Consider the following 13452-nt stretch of genomic DNA (forward strand, 5'->3'; position numbering starts at 1 on the left):
TAATATAATTTCAACATATATTCTCAGTGAATAGCTAACAAGTACAGAAACCTTATTAGGTTAAATGAAGCGCCATAGCATATATTTCCTTGGATAGAGTATATTTCCCATCTTGCAATATTGTTTTGCATAAATTGCACTTTGTACTTTCTGTTCATAAGGCAATATGACTGCACACCTATAGAAAATTTGCCTGCAAAAGCATTTAATTGCTTTGTTAGCAAACTTTCAAAATGCTTGGAGGATGATAATGGAGGAAAAAATGCACACTAGTAAATATATATTAAGAGAATAGCTATAAGTGACTAACAAAATGTTATTTGGAATCATTGTTTTTGTACAGTAATTGAAATGACTTGCCAAACTATTGCAATATATGTGGCACAGATTTTGGAAACCTTTATTTTACTAGTGGGCTCTTCAAAAAGAAGAGTTTGCGTAATGGTGCATTGTGCTCTAGGATCAAAATGCAGACCATTCAATCCAAGAAGAGCATGACAACAACAAGCAATTCAATTACACTTGTAGATTTTACCAAATAGCTCTCTTTAGTAGACCTACACCTACACAAAGCAGGAAAAAAATCCTTGAAAGCGTTCTGTCCTTGTCTTTGGCTATTCTGTTGTCACTATAATAAGTGTGAAATCTCTAAAGATATGCACATTTACTACAAGCAAACAAGCTGTCCAGAATCTAATTAGACAAAAATCTGCCCATCTGTTCTGCATTATCATGGGGTTTGCTCACATGTATGTTGTCTCATTACTAAAAGGCGGAAAGGCAAATTGAATTGAGCTGGACTTCCTCTTAAAGTGGGATCAGGACATGAAGCCAGACCCTTGCTGTGAGCCAACAAAGCACCACTGGGAGAAAGTAGGATGAGAGAAGTTTCTTTTTTCTACAGCCACATGTCCAGTGCTTACCATGAGGCCTAAGGGGTGCTAATGCCATTGTCTGGCACAATAGAGCACACACTACAACCATATAACCCTTGCTTTCAATGCAAATTGTTTGCTTTTTATTGTCATCCCCTGTGTCCCATGTATATTACTATCTGCCTGCCATGGTATGCTGCATTTCATACACCTTGTTTAACTTAAGCAGGAAAGTTTCATTAAAGCTTAACTTCCTTATAAAACTAATTAGAATAATGTCTAACTTTTTCTAAAATTATATTTTAATAATTTAATCAAGGTTTTTAAAGTGTTACTCAAGGCCACAGGCTACTGAGAGTCATTTGTATGGAAATAGGAAATTTTATATGAACATGCTTATTTGCATATTTTCCAATCACTTACATGAATAATACTTAGCACTTACAAGCATTTGTGTATATCTCCCATAAGAGCACTTTGCATCAGCTGTAAACTCTATTGTTTCTGAGAATAAGAATTTTTAGTAGACTGTTGCTACACTCCTTAAAGAGAAACAAAGAAGATTTATTTGGGTTTGTGAATGCTTTAAATGAGCAAATACTTTGAAAATTAGCAGTTTTTGAGGATTAAGGAGAATCAGTGCAAATATACATCCAAAAGTTGGAGTACATAAGGAAAAACTGGAATATATTTCAATCCGAAGCATAGTTCTCATTATTAGAGCACTTGAACACATAACAAACTTTAATTTACTAATCCTGCTTAATGACAGCTCCTTGAAAAATGTAGGACTTGTGTGCCAGGTCATTCCCTAGAGGAAGATGAGCCCACTTTTCCTTCTGCTGCAAGGGACTGTATGCTGCATTCTCTGAAGTCCAGCTCACCTGCTCTCCTCTGGTGCTATTTCTCACTGTTCAGATTGACAGAAAAACACTATTGTTTAGAGTTTATTATTGTTTATTGTATATTATTTATTGTTTGGAGTTTATTAGAGTTTATAACCATAAATGAAGAACAGATCTGCTTCAGATACTACGAAGACTGTTAGCATAGTTTTTATACTAGTGATAGGCAGATTAACCTGGGTACAGGCAAGGGCATGGAATTTATCTCCTGTTTCTCTGCACTCAGAGCAGAAGGAATTTGTACAAGTGATTCAGGCTGGATCCTCCTGTGCAGCACTCCAGTTCCCTGTTATACCTCGTTATAACACCTTCTCCATCCTGATAGCATACTACCCAAGGCAGGACGTTTTTCATCCAGTAACGTCCTTGTGTAGAATGGAAAAAGGGGCTTGGAAATAGGAACCAGTAACCAAGATTATTTAGGACAGCAAGAAGTTACATGTTTTCAGGTAAGCCAAGAAGAGCTAGTGGCACATGATTGAATAAACAAACAGATTTGAACAGAAAAAGAAAACTATTTTACAGAGCATATGATGAAAGTTGTCACATTTCATTTCCAATATTGTCACATTTAATTTCCAATATTATCATTTTGTTCTAAAAAAATGTAGAAGCCCTTAAAACTTTAGAATATATCACAAAATTATCTCTCCATAGATAGTAGAGTCTCTTTTGAAGTGTAGAAATGAAGGATGGCTTGTGCTATGGAAAAGTGGAGCAAGAAGAGTAAAGGGGAGGAGTAAATTGATGCATACAGGTGGGGAACTGGAGACATTAAAATAAAAAAGAAACTTAAAGAGAGAGAAATATTTTCTTTAAGGGAAAAATTCAGTTTTAATTATCTTTCATGATGCATTTAACCACATATTTTATGGAAAATACAAAACTGTTTGGAAGATTTTCTTATGGATTTATTTGTGCATACCCACATTTCTGCTGGACTGAAAGCAGCTCTAATATCTGCCAAGGGACAAAAAATACAAATCCATAAGACAACAAACAAAAATATGTGCTCTCATATCTTTTTTAAAAACTTTTTAAAATTATCATTAAACATTTTCTTCTTTCTTTTCTTAGTACAAATGTAAAACAATTTGGCTGCTGTGATGTATCTACAGGACTAAAATATTCCTCATAATACTGGTATTCATCTTGTATGCATACTTTATGGCCATTGTTTATTCCTGATTGCTTTTCATAATTTTAATATGATCCCCTTTTGATCCTTGCAGCTAACCAGAATACAACCAGCACAAATGTGGCACAAAACCCTGAACACTGTTTCTCTGTTGACATAATACTGAAGCTAACTTCAGATTTTTCTGTCATCTCTATATAATTCAATCCTCATACATATGCTGTAAATCATTAAAAAAAAAAGATTTTCCTTTATTTTCCTTTTCAGCATACTATTATTTTGTCTTTATTTACAGAGGTAGAACTTAAGGCAAGTTTACAGCTTCCACATAAATACTCATTTGCCAAAAGAAAACAAAATATATTTTGCCTTTAGACAATCTGCATTGATATATTGAAATAGCAGGGAAGGGGGAAAAAAGGCTCATAATGCTTCATTAGTTAATTGCGCAGAGCACAGCTCTTTAGGGGTAAACAAGTGAAGGACATTTGCTGAATGGTCTATGCCCATCATGCATATTATGGCCTAATGGTGCTAGTAATGGTAGGAGGCTCCTGGAGAGTCATCTGTCAAATTAGCACACTGAATTATTTATTGCCTCAGAGTAAAATCGAGAAAGGGAGCAGCTGAGATCCATTTGTAAGAAAATACAAGATAAAGAAACAATCCTTCCCCAAAATTGTAGTACAACTGCTTTGCATGTTCAGTTATGTCACCAGTATTTGTAAACATCAACAATATTTAAATAGTATATATGTGTAAAGATATTGGGATGTGCATGGAAATTCTAACAAGCAATTAATACTATACATGCATACATTATCTTCATGTATTTATATGTACAGGTGATTTGCATAATGCTAATCATAATTTTTGTTAATGTAAGTGTGATTACACTTGTTTATACTATATTTTGTATGCTAAACACAGAATGTAAAAATATATATGTAAAATATATACTGTATATAATGCATGTTATATATATTTTAATTAAAAATTATAAAATGGAAGTGTATAAATGAGTTAAATACTGTGCTTCAGATGGAAGTACACTATTCTACCCCTGCAAATGTCAGAATGTATGTTCTTAATATAGTCATCATATTAAAGCTATTTCACAAAAACATGAAATAATTTTTTCAATCACTAAAGAATACATCTCTTACTGCAACTGCATCTGAAGATTAGGAAGATATGCATGATTTTTTCACTCAAAAAGAGTTGCTGCTGGACTCCCTTACTGGCAATAACTTGGAGTTAATCTTTATTGCTCAATATATCTTTTTCATTCCCTTCTGTCTTTATCCACTGTAAGTTATCAAAGTCATGGTAACTTTCCAACATTCCTGACGCTGAATGTGTACCATGAATAGCTCTTCCGCCACTGGTGCTTTTAATGACACCCAAGTGTCTTGTATCTTAATTACCATTCAGGCTCTACCTCTCTTTCCTCAAAGTTGTTTAAGTGAGATTTTTGTGATGTCTGACACTGCAGAAAGATATGTGCTATGAGTTATCACTAACCTGTTGAAGTACTTGAGACTGCATATTAACTTAATGACTTCACACAGTACACTTCTGTAAGGCACTGAACAGTCCTGTGAACCATTTAATCATGAATGTCAATGGTATTGACCACAAGAATACAGGTAAACATGTTCATACATGATCTGTTCCTTTAAAAAAAAAGAGATCCTTTAAGAGAATATTTGCACATCATTTAGTTTCTTCTGAAACCTGACAGCTGCATTTTAGTATTTCAGACATTGGCTTTTTGGAAGAGGATATTCCCCTCCAAATTAATAGATTTATTAACTTAGTCTTAGTTCATAGATTTACTCTGTAGTCTTTAAAATTTGTTCAGTTGCTAGCTAAATTTGCTTTCCCATGATGATATAGAGCTGAAAGTGGGATTTTGAAATCTTTCTTATGACGGTACTTATTATTAAATATTCTTGAAGATTTTACTGATAAAGATAATGAATGATTAAGATAATTACTGCTTAGCTGATAACTTTGAATGTCCGTAGTTTGCTTTCCAAATTAAAATACACCTTCTGGGGGAAAGCAGGATCTTCCACAAAAGAACAGTTTGTAACTTTTTTGCTGTATTATAGAGACAGGTCTGCGGATAACTTACGGATATTGCTCATTGGCTAGTAATGACTACACAGAGAATTTACTACCTCAGACAAAGGTGTTTTGTACACTTGACTATCTCTAGAAAGAAATGCAACCAAACATGCAAATACTTGTTTGTATGATTCCTTTTCCTTTTATTTTGGTTTCAACATTCAGTTCAAAGGCTCTTTATTTCTTATTCTAAATAGAATTTAGTTCCTGCAGCACTGGTATTTTGAAACTTCTACCCACACTTCAGGTAAGAGGATAGTAAAGATAGAAACCTTGGGTGTGGAGGAAGAGAGACTCTTTTCAGCACGGCAAAAGACATGCTGATAACCACTACTAGAAATACCTCCTGGCATGAATGCCATGTGAAGAGATTTAATTAAAGAAAGCACTTATACTGATAAATGTCTGGAAGTCAAAATTGATATTAACATTGATGATCAAACTTATTGTGATACTTTTAAAAAATACCTGTGTTCCTGAAAATATTTTTCTTTCATTTTCTCTTACTTTATGCTTAAAGGTATGACTCTCTCCCTTTATCTCCTCTTTCCCTTTCCTTATTCACAGATTTGTCATACACACACACACACACACACACACACACACACACACACACACAGCCTTCAATGTTGCAATTTTTATCCACATATGCCCTGAAACAAAAATCACTAAAATAGCATTTAAAAAATGAGTTTAAAGTTGCTGAAAACATATTCTATGAACTAGAATTCTAGCACTTCTAAAAATCTTGCCACTTAGATGTAGGCTTGCAGTATTTTTGTTTAATTGTATCTGATTTGTATAAGAAGTAAAATTAGCAACAATGACTGGACTAAGAGAGAACAAAACTACCTGTCTGTATAACACCACATAATTGTTTCTCAATATTTCATGTCTAGAGGGCTTGACTGCTTGATTATTATTCATTTGAATATACTTTGTCTAGAAATGTGGCCTTAGAATAAAATCTGAATTTCTTAAGACCAAAGATTTTTACTTGTCAATCTAACATTTCATTGTAAGTTTTCCACTCACAGAGAGAATAAAATTATACTTCTTCTCCATGTTCACAGCCTGGTAGAGAGAAGAAAGCACAGAAGTAATAAATACTTGAATTACCTTCGAGCGCATATGACAACTAGACCACAACCTAAGTGCTAGTGCATAGGTAGTATTTAGCTGTTCAAGTCCACCTACATGCAAAAGAAAGGAATTTATCCTCTGAAACAAGGCCAAAAAGTTATAACTGCCAATTATTTTCTAGTAAAATAGGAAAGCATTTTCAATGGCAGAACCCCTGTGAAGCAGGTGACAAAGCAAAGGACAGTTAGTTCTACCTTGATTAGCATCTTGTAAGCTGTTCATCTCCCATAAAGATCTAAAGTAAATGTACTCTGCAGAATGGTTTACATGTGTTTGCAACAAACAACCTGTGCTTGTAAACAGCTGGCATCTGCTCAGGATCACACAGGAGCAGAGCCCACTTGATTTGCATTTAAAACTATTATTCCAGGGATAAAAAAGCCAAATGAAAACTGAAGAGTGCCAATTCAGATGCACAATAAAAATCCTTTGGAAAAGAACAGCTAAGGTCCTATCCTGTGTAAAAAATTTATATGTGAACCATAGACACAAGAGAAAGCCTGTTTGTATTTTTAATTATCAGCTCAAGATTGGTTTGGATAGCAAAATATTTATTAATAACCAATTTTCAGTCTTAGTTTGTTGTCACCAGGCTTAGGTTCTGTCAGCCATTATCCTGATGAATTTTATCTTGCTTCCAGAAGACCTGCTGGAATTAATCCAGATGTGCAAAGGCAATTATTTTGCATATGAGCCTAGATTAATGAGTTGCCGTAGAGCAGATATTGATCTTGGGGAAGCCATATTTTGATGACTGATAATACAGGGACTGTTCTGTAATGGATCATATAGTATCACATGTTTGATCTGCATTAAGCAATGATACATAAACAGGTCAAAGTTTATAATAGTGTGAAGTTTGCATAATGGACTTGTCCTGGCTGCAGGAAGGCTGGACAAAAAGAAAGCACTGCAGTGTATTTGAGTGTAGCAGACAGTTGCATTGCATCCTGAGGCTACAGTTCTTTGCTGAAGGTGTAGTTGGCTTTCAACTATTATTAAGTTTACAGTTGCAGCAAATACATCTAATTGATCCAGTTATCTTGGCTATGAATCTGCACCCAAACTTCAGTTCTTCAATGGCATGGACTGCACATCCACACTGGTACTGTGGTTGAAAGTTGTGTCTGTCTCACCTAGAGAAACCTGGATATGACTGAAATAGTGGCTTAAGGTTGAGGTAACTCCCTTCAGAATTAGGGATGTAGTATTGGCCTGTTTTCTCCCAGTCCTTGCTGGGTGATCAGATTCTTCTGCATTGTACTGCATTATGCCACCAGGTCTTTGCAATTCTGTGCAAAAGTTAATGCAGTCTAAGAACACTACTTGTGATTGTTATGCTAGTTTTTAATTATTATTGAGAGGAATGTTATTTGATATAAAAACACACTTTGAAATTTGCAAGCAAGGAGGAATGATGGATGCCTGAACAGGCACCTTACTACTGAGCCCTTGTAAATGAAGTTACCATTTGCAGAAATTTGTGCAGTCTAAATGTCTAATGACAAAATAAGGTTTTGGAGATTGCCTGCTCTAAAGTGAGTGACTGAGTTATTCTTCCTATTACAGTACCAGCAAATTTCCATAGAGAATCCAGTGGTTCATGTTAAAATTGCAGCAAAGTCAAGGCATTAGGAAAACACTTTCACTGATCTTCAGTCCTCTTCTGTGTTTAAACTTGGAAGGATCACCATTGAAGGTGACCTCTGCCATATCCCTGGAGGCAAATGCCATGAAGGTATTTTTGTGTAACTACTTCATGGGACAGAGGGCCAAAGGGTTATATTAAAAGACTAGATGGAGAAAACTCTGGCTGTGGAAATAGGGCAAGCAATAGGTCTGAATGCCTTCAAGGACAAGGATCACACCTACACAAGAAGCCCTGTTCCTCTATCATCCAAAAATAGGGTAAGGCCTGATGGCTAGCATTTTTGGGGTCAGTAAAAATAACTGTTGCTGCTCTTCCATGTTCAGCTTCCCTCTTCAGACTCCTGTGATCTTTGAGGGACCTTAAAACACTAATTCATGACACAGTGAGAATTGCTCAAAGACCTCTGCCTTGCCATTAACCACCACAGCTTACAGTCCTTAGTAGTCTGGAAGGGCCAAGGTCCACCTCTGTGGCTTGTGATGCTTGACAGTGTCCTTTAAGGGACACAACATTTTGGCAGCAAGAGATATGTCAGGAAAGGAGGCTGGCAATAATTGTTGTCAGCAGGAGCATCTTCTAGTTTACAGGGTAGAGATTAAAATGTGGATGCCCCAGAGTAGATTTGACAACAGCAGGTAAAATGCAAGAACAGCCAGGCCAGTTTGGATTTTGTAATTTCCTTGTAATTTCCTGCTTACAATATTGTCATGATTTGAAAAGACAGGTGTCTACTAAGGAAAGCAGTAGCCTCTCTTGAAATGGAAAATGTAAACCCCCTCCCTCCAAATTGTTATAATTTTGAAATTAAGGGTCTCTCAGTCAAAGATATGAGAGTAGGAATAACAGTTATTTTATTGGAAAAATTAAAAATAAAAATGCAGTAATACAAAACAATACTGACAGAGTCCGAATACAACCTGACACCCTGCGGTAGCAGCCCAACTAAATGGTGGCTGCAGTCCTCCTGGAAAGAGAGAGGTGGTTTTGTTGAAGCAGTGACCCTGTAGAAGGGTGTATTTTTCCTCTGAAGGTCCTGTGGTGGTGTAGATGGACCTGATCTTCCTCCAGGCCTCCAGCAGAGAAGGCTGCTGTGGTGTTCCAAAGCTCAGATTATATCCAGGTGGGAATGCTTGGCTCCTCCCCCTGGGTGGAGCATCTCCCAATGGGATGATGTAATTTTAGCAGTCATGCAGTGAGACTCAATGGCCCATTAACAGAAGATATCTCCCCAGAGGGAGGATAGGTTGTGGAAGAGAAAAGGAAAACTCCCCCACCTGGTTTTAACAGGTGGCCCAATTAACAGAAGACAACTGCCCCACCTCTAACAGATGGCAATAGAACACACACCCCTGGCCACATCTTGCAACCTAAAACAAATATGCGAGGGGGCTATGGAATGCACCTAGTCTGGATAAGTTGGATAAAGTATGAAGTAGAAAGGCTGTAAAGGCATAGATACAGCTCAGATGAACACAGCAATCTTGCTTTGAAAGGTAGAAGCATTTGGATCTGCCACAACTATACTTTACGTCATATATACAGATATATATATATAAATATATGTACTTATAAATATAATTAAATAATTAGATAAAATGTAAAATTATGAAGCAAAAGCATCAAACTGCTTAATTAGACACAGTCTTTTCCTCTGTCTCTCTCTGTCTCTCACCCTCTCTTTCTTTCTGTCTGTATTTCTAAAAAAGTAGTATAATTACATCCACAAAGAGTTTCACTTGGAAACTTTACTTGGAGGGAAAAAAATTTCCTTGAAAATATTGCAATTTCTGATTGCAAGCTTTAGAATTGTCATGTTTGGTTTTTTTTTTTTTTTATTAAAGAAAATAATTTGAGCCTTTGTTCTAAATTTCATGAAATTAAATGAAGTAAATGATGAAGAAGGTCTATCTGTGGTAATTGTGGAAGTCAGAATTCCATTTTCTTTGAATAACAGCAGGAATAAAATTATATATTTCAACATAAAAATATTTATAGAAATATAATGTATAATATATATTGTGTATTATATACGTTATTTATTATATAGTACATTACAAAATATAATTATATTTTTCTTATAAATCTACTTGTTTACTTTCCCAAAGTGTTCTTGAGTAAACAAACAGGAACACCGGATAATAAATGTAATTTTTTTGTCCAGTTTATTTTGTGTCACTCTTAGTGATTCTGTATTGTTAGTGTGGTATATTTCTTTCTACTTTAGTATTTTTATCAAAAGATTTCAATTACATATTTCGTTTCTTGAGGCTGCAAAAAGACACTTAGAAATAACCTTAATTTACCAAATACAGTATAGTTAGTAAAATGTGGTCTTGTAACATGGAAACTCATGTAATTTGAAATAATTATGTTGTTGAGCACATGTACAACACTATAGATACTTAACAGGTCTATTGTAAGTATATATAGAAAAAGTCTCAAACCATGTATTAGAAAATCCTTTGATGCACTGAATTCTTAAGGCTACAGTGACTTCTCAAAGTATCTTATAGAGTTACAGATTCTACTTTAATTCTACTCACATATGCAGTTTATTCAGGACTCTAATAATTTACAATCTGCCTCTTGAACAACATAGTAATTGAAATATTCTCTTTAATTTATATGCTCATACAAGTGCACTAGCACTGTAACTGTTTTATATCTAAACTCAAATTACATTGTTGAACTTTTTTTTTTTTTTTTTTTTTTTTTTTTTTTTTGCGATGAAAGGATACAAAGATGCCTTTGAATTTTTTCTCCCATGAAAGGCCACCAAGATTATGTGTATTGAGGTTTGGAGCATTTACTGCTTGCTTTGCTATGTGACTAACATTGTTTATATTATTTGACCTTTAAGCCTCTAGTCTAAAGCAATAAAATGAAGGCTTCCTATCTTATTGATTTGGTAAGGCCTATTTTCACACAAATAAAATGAAACCTAGTTTAATAAAATACACTTTTAGCCAATGTCTGTAAATGAACCTGAGTCTTGACAATTTTTGAAGAGGTCAACCTAGAGTAAGCAGTTCATATCTGTGGTAAATCAATTTACAGGAACAGAACGCTGGAAACTAAAGAAATAAGGAGGGTTTTTTTAATAGACTGGCTTGAATCCTCCTTAACCAGAAAATAATGTCTGACCTAGACAGTGAAATTTTTCACAACATTTCAATTAAAACTTGGCATCCACATAAGCAGTACATTGCATTCTTGGAACTGACCTTGTTGCAGGAAGCATATATGGAACTGTAGGTTCAGGTAGCCTGCCAGCTCTTGTGTGAACGTGCTGGACACACACCACAAGTGTTTCTAGTGCTGTTTGAGATCTACTAAGAGCCTCATTACCATTTTTTCTCAATAAGGAAATTGCTGGTTGCCTAATGATGTTGGTAATCATTCAGTATATGTTTTTCATTTCTAAGTACATGTACCTTAATATTAGTGGAGCTCTGCTTACATCTTGTACTTATGATGAATGAAAACTGCATAATATAACAGATAACTCTTCAGTTTTCTAGAATATTAAATCTGAGAAGGAAAGGAAGGAAAGGTTATGTCCTGTTTTACAGTACCTCCTCAAACACCAAAGAAAGAACCATCCCCATGAGCCATGTGATTTGCATGTTGAGGCTTCCAGAAATGTTATTTTCTGGTTTACTAAGCTGGCTATCACTGTGTTTCATCACAGACTATGCAGTGTGTTGGGAATACCCTTGTTTCACGGGTCTGCAGGTCTGCAGTGTTGTCCTTTAAAGACCTGAGCCTAATTCTCTGCACTGTTCTTCCATCCCCTGTGGCTCAGAGAGGAGTACAGTTTCACACACTTTCTGCTGGCCATCCCCAATCATTACAGCTTACTTTGTTGATAGGAGGGGCTTACCTTGTTGATAGGGCTCAGAAGGACTTGAGAAACGGAGAGTGACAAATCCCTCTGACAGTGAGAAAATTACATTAGCATATCTGCTACTGGGAAACCAGGGTTTATTCTCTTGTCACCCTCTTTGAAAAAAGGACCCAGAGGAGAGTTTTCAACTGCCCTCCATGGTCTGAGACGTGCCCAGGCAGGATTTTGGAATGTTAGTTGACTCCTTTAAGGATGCTTGCTTATACTGTGCATGCAGGCTTTTCTTCTGACAGTACTACATATCAAGCCTAGCTTTAGGTTGTAGGAATTTTAGAGATAGATTTTCTTTGGCAGATTTTCTTCAGCAGTTTTTCCTATTTGAAAGTTTTTTTCTTCAACATGCCTTTTAAAACTGCTTTTCAAATGCATCCAGCTGCTCCTTCAGTGATAAAGACACACACACACATGCACACACACACACAACTTCCAGTGCTATTGAAATAAACTCACTAGGAACAATTTTCTGCAGTTTCTATTGTTATACTAATAGCCATGTTCAGGCTCCGCATACCAGATCTTCCGTCCCTCCCACAGGCTACGTTCTGCCAGGTGCTTGCAGGCAGAGCTGCCGTGAACAATGGAAAGTGCATCTCTCTGAAACTTTAGCTATGCACTAAATCAAATGTCTGAAATACATATTGCTTTTAACACTTTGAAATGGCAGCAGCCGACATACCACAGGTGTGCATCATGTAGCATAATGGGAGACCAATGTGTAGGCAAAAGAAATAATTTCAGTTTTAGGTCAGTGAATAAATTAGCTTTTAATGGGCTGAATTTGCTCTATAGATTTAGTGCTGTTATAACTAGTTGTAAAGAGACCATGCAAAAGCCTGACACTAAAATCCCATGACTTCTATTTTCCTACTCTGACCAGAAAAGCAAGCAAGTTAAATTTTCTCATGAACAGCTATGCTTCATCTTTCATAGAATGGTAAAATTGTTAAATATGGAAAAGATCCTTAAGATCATCAAGTCCAGCTGTCAACCATCCTTGTTTGTGATAAGGCTACTTTATTATTTAAAGCAATCATCATTTCAAGTGTGTTGATATTTCCTGACTGGTATTTTATCATGTCATTCCTTTCAATATATATAAATAGTCCTTTATGACTTGATGTGGAAAATTTCTCTAGAATTTCCAGGAAGTGGCCATATCTTCCCAGATTTATTTAATTCCCTGTGCTGATGTCAATCACTTCCTGAGATTTTTTGTTTCAGGCTATTTATTCTGCTTATCTTTTATCAGAATATGGGACCTTACCTGCCCATTTAAGTAACTGGTCTAATTCCCATTTAAGCTAGAATTTAATGCAGGAAGATTTTGTTTCTTACGTATTCAGTGGTTCAAACAAGAGGACTAGACAGCACCACTTGATTTTATAATCTATGTACTTACAATTCAAATAACACTGAATCAAGTCTAGTCTTAGCAGTGTCTTTGCAGAGTCAGGACACACAGTGAATAAATACGAACATGTCAACAGAGGATTACCAATGATACCACACCACGAGAAGGTCCAGGCACTGAGATACCCTCTTTACCCCACATACTGCAGACCATGAAAGAAGTCATCTGCTGACAGAGATGCAGGTGGGATACAGAACTCTGGCACATCAACATTTCTGAACTAAGTGGGATAGTTTTGAGAAAGTGTGAACAATGTAGTTTTGAGGCATAGGAGAGCCTGGAGTAAGAG

The sequence above is a fragment of the Motacilla alba genome, chromosome Z, assembly GCF_015832195.1.
Source record: "Motacilla alba alba isolate MOTALB_02 chromosome Z, Motacilla_alba_V1.0_pri, whole genome shotgun sequence".
In the NCBI taxonomy this organism is placed as follows: domain Eukaryota; kingdom Metazoa; phylum Chordata; class Aves; order Passeriformes; family Motacillidae; genus Motacilla; species Motacilla alba.